The 12,410-nt window shown below is 45.3% G+C and overlaps 13 non-coding genes and 5 pseudogenes across 13 annotated transcripts; 9 read left to right on the forward strand and 9 right to left on the reverse strand.

The window, feature by feature from the left end:
• Positions 1-1,602: 1,602 nt before the first annotated feature.
• Positions 1,603-1,721, reverse strand: LOC142393043 (5S ribosomal RNA). The gene has a single exon (XR_012771665.1). It is a non-coding gene; the product is annotated as a 5S ribosomal RNA (ribosomal RNA).
• Positions 1,722-2,078: 357 nt separating this feature from the next.
• On the forward strand, positions 2,079-2,197 carry LOC142393460 (5S ribosomal RNA). The gene has a single exon (XR_012772064.1). It is a non-coding gene; the product is annotated as a 5S ribosomal RNA (ribosomal RNA).
• A 189-nt stretch (positions 2,198-2,386) lies between these two features.
• Positions 2,387-2,505, reverse strand: LOC142393044 (5S ribosomal RNA). Its single transcript, XR_012771666.1, has one exon. It is a non-coding gene; the product is annotated as a 5S ribosomal RNA (ribosomal RNA).
• Positions 2,506-4,640: 2,135 nt separating this feature from the next.
• Positions 4,641-4,759, forward strand: LOC142393461 (5S ribosomal RNA). The gene has a single exon (XR_012772065.1). It is a non-coding gene; the product is annotated as a 5S ribosomal RNA (ribosomal RNA).
• Positions 4,760-4,948: 189 nt separating this feature from the next.
• LOC142393045 (5S ribosomal RNA) lies at positions 4,949-5,067 on the reverse strand. The gene has a single exon (XR_012771667.1). It is a non-coding gene; the product is annotated as a 5S ribosomal RNA (ribosomal RNA).
• Positions 5,068-5,424: 357 nt separating this feature from the next.
• On the forward strand, positions 5,425-5,543 carry LOC142393462 (5S ribosomal RNA). The gene has a single exon (XR_012772066.1). It is a non-coding gene; the product is annotated as a 5S ribosomal RNA (ribosomal RNA).
• A 189-nt stretch (positions 5,544-5,732) lies between these two features.
• On the reverse strand, positions 5,733-5,851 carry LOC142393512 (5S ribosomal RNA). The gene has a single exon (XR_012772111.1). It is a non-coding gene; the product is annotated as a 5S ribosomal RNA (ribosomal RNA).
• Positions 5,852-6,208: 357 nt separating this feature from the next.
• Positions 6,209-6,327, forward strand: LOC142393622 (5S ribosomal RNA; annotated as a pseudogene).
• Positions 6,328-6,516: 189 nt separating this feature from the next.
• Positions 6,517-6,635, reverse strand: LOC142393480 (5S ribosomal RNA). Its single transcript, XR_012772081.1, has one exon. It is a non-coding gene; the product is annotated as a 5S ribosomal RNA (ribosomal RNA).
• A 357-nt stretch (positions 6,636-6,992) lies between these two features.
• LOC142393553 (5S ribosomal RNA) lies at positions 6,993-7,111 on the forward strand (annotated as a pseudogene).
• A 189-nt stretch (positions 7,112-7,300) lies between these two features.
• LOC142393046 (5S ribosomal RNA) lies at positions 7,301-7,419 on the reverse strand. Its single transcript, XR_012771668.1, has one exon. It is a non-coding gene; the product is annotated as a 5S ribosomal RNA (ribosomal RNA).
• A 357-nt stretch (positions 7,420-7,776) lies between these two features.
• LOC142393528 (5S ribosomal RNA) lies at positions 7,777-7,895 on the forward strand. The gene has a single exon (XR_012772126.1). It is a non-coding gene; the product is annotated as a 5S ribosomal RNA (ribosomal RNA).
• A 189-nt stretch (positions 7,896-8,084) lies between these two features.
• LOC142393560 (5S ribosomal RNA) lies at positions 8,085-8,203 on the reverse strand (annotated as a pseudogene).
• A 357-nt stretch (positions 8,204-8,560) lies between these two features.
• On the forward strand, positions 8,561-8,679 carry LOC142393637 (5S ribosomal RNA; annotated as a pseudogene).
• A 189-nt stretch (positions 8,680-8,868) lies between these two features.
• Positions 8,869-8,987, reverse strand: LOC142393047 (5S ribosomal RNA). Its single transcript, XR_012771669.1, has one exon. It is a non-coding gene; the product is annotated as a 5S ribosomal RNA (ribosomal RNA).
• Positions 8,988-9,345: 358 nt separating this feature from the next.
• Positions 9,346-9,464, forward strand: LOC142393601 (5S ribosomal RNA; annotated as a pseudogene).
• Positions 9,465-9,653: 189 nt separating this feature from the next.
• LOC142393161 (5S ribosomal RNA) lies at positions 9,654-9,772 on the reverse strand. The gene has a single exon (XR_012771780.1). It is a non-coding gene; the product is annotated as a 5S ribosomal RNA (ribosomal RNA).
• A 357-nt stretch (positions 9,773-10,129) lies between these two features.
• LOC142393360 (5S ribosomal RNA) lies at positions 10,130-10,248 on the forward strand. The gene has a single exon (XR_012771968.1). It is a non-coding gene; the product is annotated as a 5S ribosomal RNA (ribosomal RNA).
• Positions 10,249-12,410: the final 2,162 nt, after the last annotated feature.

The raw sequence follows: 12,410 nt of genomic DNA on the forward strand, positions 1-12,410 counted from the left end.
GAATGTATGTGGGGGAAGGGGAGGGGAGGATGAATGTAATGAGTGTGAAAGCAAGGGTGATATACAGAAGTCTGAGAAGGAAAGAAATGAAGAGACTGGCAGCGGAGAAAGTGTGGGAGAGGGTGATGGAGGACATGGATGAAAAAGGAATATGGAAAAACCTAAGGGTTAAATTTAACACCCCTGAATGCGAGAACTTTGATTTTATGTTGAGGCACAACAGGATTTTTAATAATTTATTAATAAGTAGATTTGATGTGAATGTAAAGAAAGAATGTGATGTGTGCGGTGTGGGGGTGGAAACGTGTATGCATGAGTTTGTGGAATGTGGGGAACTGGTAGAGTATTTTAAGAAAATGAGAAAACTCATAAATAGATGTTGGGATAAAGAAGTGTGGGGGGAAACGGGCTGGAGAGAGGTGTGGTTGTTTGGAGTGAGGGGAAGGATGGAAGGGAAGAATGCAAATTTGCTAAATTATGTTTTAAGTCACGCCAGGTACGCGGTTAAAATGAGGAGGGACATAGCACATTATGAAAAAAAGAAAGTGGAGGTGTGGAGTATTTTTAAAAGCATCACGAAAAGGGACGTGCACAGGGTTTTAACACATTTGGGGGCAGAAGAGTTCACCGAGGGTTTTGTGGAGGGGAGCACGTTCATACAGATTGGGGATGGGGGTGTGAAGTTAGACTTTGGGTAGAGCAAGGGTGGCTTTTAATGTTTTTATTTATTTCAATGGTTTGGTGAGGGGGCCTGTGGGCGAGAGGAGAAGGAGGAGACCTACAGGCTGTCTCACTTGTCTAGTTTTGTCAAGTCGGTGTTTCTGTTAAAAGTTATATTTTTATTTTTTATTTTTATTTCTATGGTTTGGTGAGGGGGCCTGTGGGCGAGAGGAGAAGGAGGAGACCTACAGGCTGTCTCACTTGTTTTAGTTTTAGTTTTAGTTTTGTCAAGTTGTTTTTTCTGTTAATAGTTATATTTTTATTTTTTAAATTTTATTTTTATTTCTATGGTTTGGTGAGGGGGCCTGTGGGCGAGAGGGAAGTGAAGAACCACGGGCTGTCTCACTAATTTTTTGTTCTGTCATAATGGATTTCTGTCTTTTGGTTCCATTTATATGGTTTCGTGAGAAGGTCTGTGGGATGGAAGAGAGGGAGAAGACCCAATGATAGCCTCACAAATTTGTGTTTTTGCTTTGACTGTATTGTAAATAATATATGTGTATATAAGGTTCAAATGAGTATACATGTAAATATGTGATTTGATGTATGGTGAAATTTGTATTTTTTGATAATAAAAGAGAAAAAAAAAAAAAAAAGCACGCCTGATCTCGTCAGATCTCAGAAGCCAAGCAGAGTCGGGCCTGGTTAGTACTTGGATGGGAGACCGCCTGGGAATACCAGGTGCTGTAAGCCTTTTGGCTTCTCCAGGCGCATGCAGTTTGGCTACGTCAAATGCAAAAGCAGTCCCTGAGAGCCAAAACCAAACAGAGGTGTGTGCCAACCAATCAGCAGCAGCAGCCCAAGCTGGTTAACTTCCTGGTGTCTGTGTGGCACACGGTGATGGTCAGATGTTACATGCAGGCCGCAGAGAGAAGAGAAAAAAGCTTACTGCACCTGGTATTCCCAAGCGGTCTCCCATCCAAGTACTAACCAGGCCCGACCCTGCTTGGCTTCCGAGATCGGACGAGATCGGGCGTGTTCAGGGCGGTGTGGCCGTAAGCCACAGTCTCTGTGACAAATATATGTTATATAGGTGCTGGAACCATACGTTTCCCCTATTTTACCAGAGAGCTGGCTTGAGAGGCTGCTGTTGAGCCTGCACGTTGACTTCCCTGATGTGATTGTTCTCTGCAGCTGAAAATGGGACTCTCAGATAACTTAGTGTCTGTCAAAAGCCTCTGTTCCCTGTGTGTAGTTTTGTGTCCGTTGTCATATAGAGAAACCAGGGAAGCTCAATCCCAAGACATGCTCATAAACTGCGTCTTCTCTAAACACTATCGTTCTATTTTAGAAGTCAGAATACAATAAGAGATTCTGTTTCAGAATCTATAAAAAGCTGGTTTGTGATTCCTTTGCTGGCTTACGGCCACACCGCCCTGAGCACGCCTGATCTCGTCCGATCTCAGAAGCCAAGCAGAGTCGGGCCTGCTTAGTACTTGGATGGGAGACCGCCTGGGAATACCAGGTGCTGTAAGCCTTTTGGCTTCTCCAGGCGCATGCAGTTTGGCTACGTCAAATGCAAAAGCAGTCCCTGAGAGCCAAAACCAAACAGAGGTGTGTGCCAACCAATCAGCAGCAGCAGCCCAAGCTGGTTAACTTCCTTGTGTCTGTGTGGCACACGGTGATGGTCAGATGTTACATGCAGGCCGCAGAGAGAAGAGAAAAAAGCTTACTGCACCTGGTATTCCCAAGCGGTCTCCCATCCAAGTACTAACCAGGCCCGACCCTGCTTGGCTTCCGAGATCGGACGAGATCGGGCGTGTTCAGGGCGGTGTGGCCGTAAGCCACAGTCCCTGTGACAAATATATGTTATAAAGGTGCTGGAACCATTCGTTTCCCCTATTTTACCAGAGAGCTGGTGTTACGGGTCTCGGGCACGATGACCACAATAACAAAAGGAATTAAATCTGCAAAATAAAGGTGGAGTCTTAAGAGCAAGAAACACTGTAACACTCGTCTCTTTCTCCAGTTTGCGTCTCTTCATTGATTCAACACATACAAATTACAACCAGTGCATTTTCTTGTCCTGTTTAAATCATAGCTAAAGCCTAGATGACGGTCTAAATAAATGTCCATTTACAGCAATATGCATCTGTAATTACTGCCCAATACAGTTTCAGTTGACTTACGGACTACATAAGGGATCCTTCAACACCTCACTGACTGCCATAAACATAGTGCAAAACTAACACTTGCTCATCTGTTTTCTTACATAAGTGTATAAAACTTATTCAATTATGGACATGTACTTTAGAATGTATACCAATGAACTCAATATGACTTAACCAAACCATATTCCCATATAATCAACCAAAATGTGTACAACATAGCAAATTTACATTACTTTCTCTACATACTGAACAAATATTACATTCTAGGTTCATATAACACATATTAAGTCACATCAGGAGTCTTGTCAAATAAATTGGAGCAATATACAAAGTGCAAAACTCGAATAGAGTTTACTGTGAAAAGCAATGCATTAAGCTTGAGCTGGCGAACTCTCGCGATAACAACCGGAACTCACGCGAGACTACGAGCGCAATGTGGCTCGGTTTTACCGCTAATACTTTGACACGGTTCAATAAACTTTTACAACTGTTTCGAAAGACACATAAATCACCACACAATTACTGTTCATCACTTATAGAACCAATACGAAGCTTAAGGCTGTCATTTATGGCAGTTTTAACCCAGTACTGACCTGCAAAATAAAGGTGGAGTCTTAAGAGCAAGAAACACTGTAACACTCGTCTCTTTCTCCAGTTTGGCCGTTTCTCAATATACGTTCTTGTCCGTACTTGTGTTCTTGTGTTCTTGTGAAACGTCATCAGTCGCAGCCCAAGTACTGTCCCAATACACAAGTTCGCATTTCGCCGAGAACGGTGAAAGTTCCCGGATGTGTTCTCGACACGCCCATTTTACAGAGGATGCATCGGTAGCTAACTTGTGCTAACTTGTCAGCGCAAATATCCCACAATGCACTGTGCTCCTACCTGAGCCGAAATCAACAGGCTGAAGCTGATTTCATTTTAGCTCTAAACTCTTTAAATATATCACTTTATCCACGTTTAAAACATTTTGAGGCGAGAAAGTAACCCTTTAGATCCCGATTTTATCGTTAATTTGTCTTAATACCAGCTATTTACAATTTTGTTCGGAAGAATTCTGCGCCTCAAACTTGTCAGCGCTTGGATGAAAAAGCCCAGCTGTTTAATGAGAGCAGGCTGCCTCGGGCACGAAGAACGCATCGTCTCAAAACTGAAAACGGAGCATGTGTACTTGTGATCTCCCGAGTTCATTCTTCCGAGGTTGACTAGCAAGAACATTCTCCTCAAGAACACAAGTCTGTTCTTTGCATTCTTGGTATTGAGAAACGGCCTTTGCGTCTAAAGGGAAACAGGAAGTCCGTCCGCAATAGGCAACTGGGAGCGGCATCTACAGTGCCAAATGTTCCGCTCACCAAGTTCTCTCCCTTACTCAACAATATCCACACAGGTCTATATTGATCAATGTAAAATAATTGCTTTAATTATCAAAATATATTAACACACACTAAGTGCTTATAAACCTTTGGTCTCTTACTTAATCCAATAATACCAAATGTGGTTGCACATATTTGGGTGCACCACACTGGCTTGAGAGGCTGCTGTTGAGCCTGCACATTGACTTCCCTGATGTGATTGTTCTCTGCAGCTGAAAATGGGACTCTCAGATAACTTAGTGTCTGTCAAAAGCCTCTGTTCCCTGTGTGTAGTTTTGTGTCCGTTGTCATATAGAGAAACCAGGGAAGCTCAATCCCACGACATGCTCATAAACTGCGTCTTCTCTAAACACTATCGTTCTATTTTAGAAGTCAGAATACAATCACAGATTCTGTTTCAGAATCTATAAAAAGCTGGTTTGTGATTCCTTTGCTGGCTTACGGCCACACCGCCCTGAGCACGCCTGATCTCGTCCGATCTCAGAAGCCAAGCAGAGTCGGGCCTGCTTAGTACTTGGATGGGAGACCGCCTGGGAATACCAGGTGCTGTAAGCCTTTTGGCTTCTCCAGGCGCATGCAGTTTGGCTACGTCAAATGCAAAAGCAGTCCCTGAGAGCCAAAACCAAACAGAGGTGTGTGCCAACCAATCAGCAGCAGCAGCCCAAGCTGGTTAACTTCCTGGTGTCTGTGTGAAACACGGTGATGGTCAGATGTTACATGCAGGCCGCAGAGAGAAGAGAAAAAAGCTTACTGCACCTGGTATTCCCAAGCGGTCTCCCATCCAAGTACTAACCAGGCCCGACCCTGCTTGGCTTCCGAGATCGGACGAGATCGGGCGTGTTCAGGGCGGTGTGGCCGTAAGCCACAATCCCTGTGACAAATATATGTTATATAGGTGCTGGAACCATACGTTTCCCCTATTTTACCAGAGAGCTGGCTTGAGAGGCTGCTGTTGAGCCTGCACATTGACTTCCCTGATGTGATTGTTCTCTGCAGCTGAAAATGGGACTCTCAGATAACTTAGTGTCTGTCAAAAGCCTCTGTTCCCTGTGTGTAGTTTTGTGTCCGTTGTCATATAGAGAAACCAGGGAAGCTCAATCCCACGACATGCTCATAAACTGCGTCTTCTCTAAACACTATCGTTCTATTTTAGAAGTCAGAATACAATAAGAGATTCTGTTTCAGAATCTATAAAAAGCTGGTTTGTGATTCCTTTGCTGGCTTACGGCCACACCGCCCTGAGCACGCCTGATCTCGTCCGATCTCAGAAGCCAAGCAGAGTCGGGCCTGCTTAGTACTTGGATGGGAGACCGCCTGGGAATACCAGGTGCTGTAAGCCTTTTGGCTTCTCCAGGCGCATGCAGTTTGGCTACGTCAAATGCAAAAGCAGTCCCTGAGAGCCAAAACCAAACAGAGGTGTGTGCCAACCAATCAGCAGCAGCAGCCCAAGCTGGTTAACTTCCTGGTGTCTGTGTGGCACACGGTGATGGTCAGATGTTACATGCAGGCCGCAGAGAGAAGAGAAAAAAGCTTACTGCACCTGGTATTCCCAAGCGGTCTCCCATCCAAGTACTAACCAGGCCCGACCCTGCTTGGCTTCCGAGATTGGACGAGATCGGGCGTGCTCAGGGCGGTGTGGCCGTAAGCCACAGTCCCTGTGACAAATATATGTTATATAGGTGCTGGAACCATACGTTTCCCCTATTTTACCAGAGAGCTGGCTTGAGAGGCTGCTGTTGAGCCTGCACATTGACTTCCCTGATGTGATTATTCTCTGCAGCTGAAAATGGGACTCTCAGATAACTTAGTGTCTGTCAAAAGCCTCTGTTCCCTGTGTGTAGTTTTGTGTCCGTTGTCATATAGAGAAACCAGGGAAGCTCAATCCCACGACATGCTCATAAACTGCGTCTTCTCTAAACACTATCGTTCTATTTTAGAAGTCAGAATACAATAAGAGATTCTGTTTCAGAATCTATAAAAAGCTGGTTTGTGATTCCTTTGCTGACTTACGGCCACACAGCCCTGAGCACGCCTGATCTCGTCCGATCTCAGAAGCCAAGCAGAGTCGGGCCTGCTTAGTACTTGGATGGGAGACCGCCTGGGAATACCAGGTGCTGTAAGCCTTTTGGCTTCTCCAGGTGCATGCAGTTTGGCTACGTCAAATGCAAAAGCAGTCCCTGAGAGCCAAAACCAAACAGAGGTGTGTGCCAACCAATCAGCAGCAGCAGCCCAAGCTGGTTAACTTCCTGGTGTCTGTGTGGCACACGGTGATGGTCAGATGTTACATGCAGGCCGCAGAGAGAAGAGAAAAAAGCTTACTGCACCTGGTATTCCCAAGCCGTCTCCCATCCAAGTACTAACCAGGCCCGACCCTGCTTGGCTTCCGAGATCGGACGAGATCGGGCGTGTTCAGGGCGGTGTGGCCGTAAGCCACAGTCCCTGTGACAAATATATGTTATATAGGTGCTGGAACCATACGTTTCCCCTATTTTACCAGAGAGCTGGCTTGAGAGGCTGCTGTTGAGCCTGCACATTGACTTCCCTGATGTGATTGTTCTCTGCAGCTGAAAATGGGACTCTCAGATAACTTAGTGTCTTTCAAAAGCCTCTGTTCCCTGTGTGTAGTTTTGTGTCCGTTGTCATATAGAGAAACCAGGGAAGCTCAATCCCACGACATGCTCATAAACTGCATCTTCTCTAAACACTATCGTTCTATTTTAGAAGTCAGAATACAATAAGAGATTCTGTTTCAGAATCTATAAAAAGCTGGTTTGTGATTCCTTTGCTGGCTTACGGCCACACCGCCCTGAGCACGCCGGATCTCGTCCGATCTCAGAAGCCAAGCAGAGTCGGGCCTGGTTAGTACTTGGATGGGAGACCGCCTGGGATTACCAGGTGCTGTAAGCCTTTTGGCTTCTCCAGGCGCATGCAGTTTGGCTACGTCAAATGCAAAAGCAGTCCCTGAGAGCCAAAACCAAACAGAGGTGTGTGCCAACCAATCAGCAGCAGCAGCCCAAGCTGGTTAACTTCCTGGTGTCTGTGTGGCACACGGTGATGGTCAGATGTTACATGCAGGCCGCAGAGAGAAGAGAAAAAAGCTTACTGCACCTGGTATTCCCAAGCGGTCTCCCATCCAAGTACTAACCAGGCCCGACCCTGCTTGGCTTCCGAGATCGGACGAGATCGGGCGTGTTCAGGGCGGTGTGGCCGTAAGCCACAGTCCCTGTGACAAATATATGTTATATAGGTGCTGGAACCATACGTTTCCCCTATTTTACCAGAGAGCTGGCTTGAGAGGCTGCTGTTGAGCCTGCACATTGACTTCCCTGATGTGATTGTTCTCTGCAGCTGAAAATGGGACTCTCAGATAACTTAGTGTCTGTCAAAAGCCTCTGTTCCCTGTGTGTAGTTTTGTGTCCGTTGTCATATAGAGAAACCAGGGAAGCTCAATCCCACGACATGCTCATAGACTGCGTCTTCTCTAAACACTATCGTTCTATTTTAGAAGTCAGAATACAATCACAGATTCTGTTTCAGAATCTATAAAAAGCTGGTTTGTGATTCCTTTGCTGGCTTACGGCCACACCGCCCTGAGCACGCCTGATCTCGTCCGATCTCAGAAGCCAAGCAAAGTCGGGCCTGCTTAGTACTTGGATGGGAGACCGCCTGGGAATACCAGGTGCTGTAAGCCTTTTGGCTTCTCCAGGTGCATGCAGTTTGGCTACGTCAAATGCAAAAGCAGTCCCTGAGAGCCAAAACCAAACAGAGGTGTGTGCCAACCAATCAGCAGCAGCAGCCCAAGCTGGTTAACTTCCTGGTGTCTGTGTGGCACACGGTGATGGTCAGATGTTACATGCAGGCCGCAGAGAGAAGAGAAAAAAGCTTACTGCACCTGGTATTCCCAAGCCGTCTCCCATCCAAGTACTAACCAGGCCCGACCCTGCTTGGCTTCCGAGATCGGACGAGATTGGGCGTGTTCAGGGCGGTGTGGCCGTAAGCCACAGTCCCTGTGACAAATATATGTTATATAGGTGCTGGAACCATACGTTTCCCCTATTTTACCAGAGAGCTGGCTTGAGAGGCTGCTGTTGAGCCTGCACATTGACTTCCCTGATGTGATTGTTCTCTGCAGCTGAAAATGGGACTCTCAGATAACTTAGTGTCTTTCAAAAGCCTCTGTTCCCTGTGTGTAGTTTTGTGTCCGTTGTCATATAGAGAAACCAGGGAAGCTCAATCCCACGACATGCTCATAAACTGCGTCTTCTCTAAACACTATCGTTCTATTTTAGAAGTCAGAATACAATCACAGATTCTGTTTCAGAATCTATAAAAAGCTGGTTTGTGATTCCTTTGCTGGCTTACGGCCACACCGCCCTGAGCACGCCGGATCTCGTCCGATCTCAGAAGCCAAGCAGAGTCGGGCCTGCTTAGTACTTGGATGGGAGACCGTCTGGGATTACCAGGTGCTGTAAGCCTTTTGGCTTCTCCAGGCGCATGCAGTTTGGCTACGTCAAATGCAAAAGCAGTCCCTGAGAGCCAAAACCAAACAGAGGTGTGTGCCAACCAATCAGCAGCAGCAGCCCAAGCTGGTTAACTTCCTGGTGTCTGTGTGGCACACGGTGATGGTCAGATGTTACATGCAGGCCGCAGAGAGAAGAGAAAAAAGCTTACTGCACCTGGTATTCCCAAGCGGTCTCCCATCCAAGTACTAACCAGGCCCGACCCTGCTTGGCTTCCGAGATCGGACGAGATCGGGCGTGTTCAGGGCGGTGTGGCCGTAAGCCACAGTCCCTGTGACAAATATATGTTATATAGGTGCTGGAACCATACGTTTCCCCTATTTTTACCAGAGAGCTGGCTTGAGAGGCTGCTGTTGAGCCTGCACATTGACTTCCCTGATGTGATTGTTCTCTGCAGCTGAAAATGGGACTCTCAGATAACTTAGTGTCTGTCAAAAGCCTCTGTTCCCTGTGTGTAGTTTTGTGTCCGTTGTCATATAGAGAAACCAGGGAAGCTCAATCCCAAGACATGCTCATAGACTGCGTCTTCTCTAAACACTATCGTTCTATTTTAGAAGTCAGAATACAATCACAGATTCTGTTTCAGAATCTATAAAAAGCTGGTTTGTGATTCCTTTGCTGGCTTACGGCCACACCGCCCTGAGCACGCCTGATCTCGTCCGATCTTAGAAGCCAAGCAAAGTCGGGCCTGCTTAGTACTTGGATGGGAGACCGCCTGGGAATACCAGGTGCTGTAAGCCTTTTGGCTTCTCCAGGTGCATGCAGTTTGGCTACGTCAAATGCAAAAGCAGTCCCTGAGAGCCAAAACCAAACAGAGGTGTGTGCCAACCAATCAGCAGCAGCAGCCCAAGCTGGTTAACTTCCTGGTGTCTGTGTGGCACACGGTGATGGTCAGATGTTACATGCAGGCCGCAGAGAGAAGAGAAAAAAGCTTACTGCACCTGGTATTCCCAAGCGGTCTCCCATCCAAGTACTAACCAGGCCCGACCCTGCTTGGCTTCCGAGATCGGACGAGATCGGGCGTGTTCAGGGCGGTGTGGCCGTAAACCACAGTACCTGTGACAAATATATGTTATATAGGTGCTGGAACCATACGTTTCCCCTATTTTACCAGAGAGCTGGCTTGAGAGGCTGCTGTTGAGCCTGCACATTGACTTCCCTGATGTGATTGTTCTCTGCAGCTGAAAATGGGACTCTCAGATAACTTAGTGTCTTTCAAAAGCCTCTGTTCCCTGTGTGTAGTTTTGTGTCCGTTGTCATATAGAGAAACCAGGGAAGCTCAATCCCACGACATGCTCATAAACTGCATCTTCTCTAAACACTATCGTTCTATTTTAGAAGTCAGAATACAATAAGAGATTCTGTTTCAGAATCTATAAAAAGCTGGTTTGTGATTCCTTTGCTGGCTTACGGCCACACCGTCCTGAGCACGCCTGATCTCGTCCGATCTCAGAAGCCAAGCAGAGTCGGGCCTGGTTAGTACTTGGATGGGAGACCGCCTGGGAATACCAGGTGCTGTAAGCCTTTTGGCTTCTCCAGGCGCATGCAGTTTGGCTACGTCAAATGCTAAAGCAGTCCCTGTTTGACTTTTTGGAACTTGTCCTTTCTCAGGACAAAGTTAAATGTATGAGGATCAAAGCCAACAATGTCCTGGGACATCTCAGCAGATCCAGGATCAGCAACATGGAGACTGAGAGCCAAAACCAAACAGAGGTGTGTGCCAACCAATCAGCAGCAGCAGCCCAAGCTGGTTAACTTCCTGGTGTCTGTGTCTGTGTTGAAGTAAATGGAACTGTAATTTTGTAACAATTGCAAAGAATTGTCGCTGTTGATAAAAATGATGTGATTAACATCCATTTGTCAGACGGAAGGTAATCATGAGTCGTGTTTTGTTGACAGCTGCACCGTCACTGTGAAGGAGAGAGCATGAGAGTGTTATAAATAGTTACTGATGGTGTGTATACTGTTGTGATGACCTCCCTCAGGGTTTAGGTGTCTTTAAGAAAGTGAATCTGATGCAACATTTCCCCAGCTATGTTCAGGGAATATAGTCCATTACACAAACACTTTTACATATTGATTATATAAACCACCCCAGTCAGAACATCATCTGAGACGTCTAACTTGTGAGGGACAGCTGTGGTTTAAGCTGTGGGAGTTAGAGGCTGCTTTAAGCTCTAACAGTCAACCAGCCACAGAGGATGAAGCTCTGATCACTTTATTCATCTCATTGCTTTACAACTTCACCGCTTGACTAGGCTCATGGATTATCTATGTACAATACATCTTCACTGTAAAATCCAATAGCTGCCCTGACATACATCCCAGATAGCAAATAGTCATTGAAACGATGTTAAATCAACATCCCGCTGTCAATGATAAAGTCATTGAATCAACGTCGAACTCTGACGTTGATTCAATGACATTTTGCACCCTCTATTATCATTGAAACAACGTTGAAATCATACCTAGAGATCAACAAGATTTCAATGATATTTCGATTACAATGGATATTGAAACAATGTTGAAATCATCAACGAAACTTCAATGGTATTTATGCCTATACCACAGGTTTAATCTAAAAAGGTCTAAAAATTAAAATATTAAAAACATTATTATTAGACCATTAACATTAATATCTTGTAAAGCGACCTTGAGTACCATGAAAGGCGCTATATAAAACAAATTTATTATTATTATTAATCCTGCTATCTACAGCCAGGATGGGCTATGAGCAAAATATAGAAACTATAGCAGACTAAGCCTGTAGGCTATATCGCCTAGCACAAATAACACCCCATGCATTTTTTTTTTTTTTAAATCAAACATCGTTTTTATTGCATTTTTCTTTTTTTTCTTTTAATGCGTGAGGCTATCTCCTGCAGTGGCCGTCGTCCAGATCCCCCCGCCCGGTCTGGAGCGTAGCGCAGCGCTCTGCACAGCTTGTGCGAATTCATGTATTTGCAGTACTCAGTCGTTGAGTCAGGGCATCTAAAATAAAAAAAACAAGCAAAAAATACATTTCAGTTTAGCATAGCAGATTTCTGCCTGTGACAGAAACACTATGTGTGTGTGTGTGTGTGTGGTATATCTTTCCCTCTCAAATATAGACATAGAATCCTATCCATATTTTAAGACGAAGCTTATTAAACTGAGGACTTACTTGACGATGTGGATTAATGATCTGAAAAAAGAGAAAAAGTAAATCACAATGTCAGTAAACAGCAATTTAATTCTGAATCAATAAACCACTAATTAAAAAAAAACGACGAGAAGATAGTGACAGCCTCCAGGCATCACGCAAGCTGACGTGTTGCTAGCGCATGCTAACTTATTCATCCAGACAACGTTGAATTCACGTCAATCTTCTGATTGTTAAGTAGCCTATTCAATCGTTTTATTAGACACCTTGCCTCTTCGATCGCTGATCCTAGCTAGGGCAAGGATATGCAGATATAATGTAACACCCCTTGCTGGGAAATAAACCGGTGAATAAAGCATTGCTAGCTAACTGACGATTTCGTCAGGGTGTTTATGAAGCCTGCAGTTAACTTGCTTTTGACAACTTGCAGGGTTGTTGATCGGAGGAATTCTGCTTGATTTATAACAGAATGCTATGACAGTATCTAGCCTATGCACCATGTAAACTATACATTTAACTGTGTAGTGCAGTTCAGCATTCAAAA

The sequence above is a fragment of the Odontesthes bonariensis genome, chromosome 11 (assembly GCF_027942865.1).
Source record: "Odontesthes bonariensis isolate fOdoBon6 chromosome 11, fOdoBon6.hap1, whole genome shotgun sequence".
Classification (NCBI taxonomy): domain Eukaryota; kingdom Metazoa; phylum Chordata; class Actinopteri; order Atheriniformes; family Atherinopsidae; genus Odontesthes; species Odontesthes bonariensis.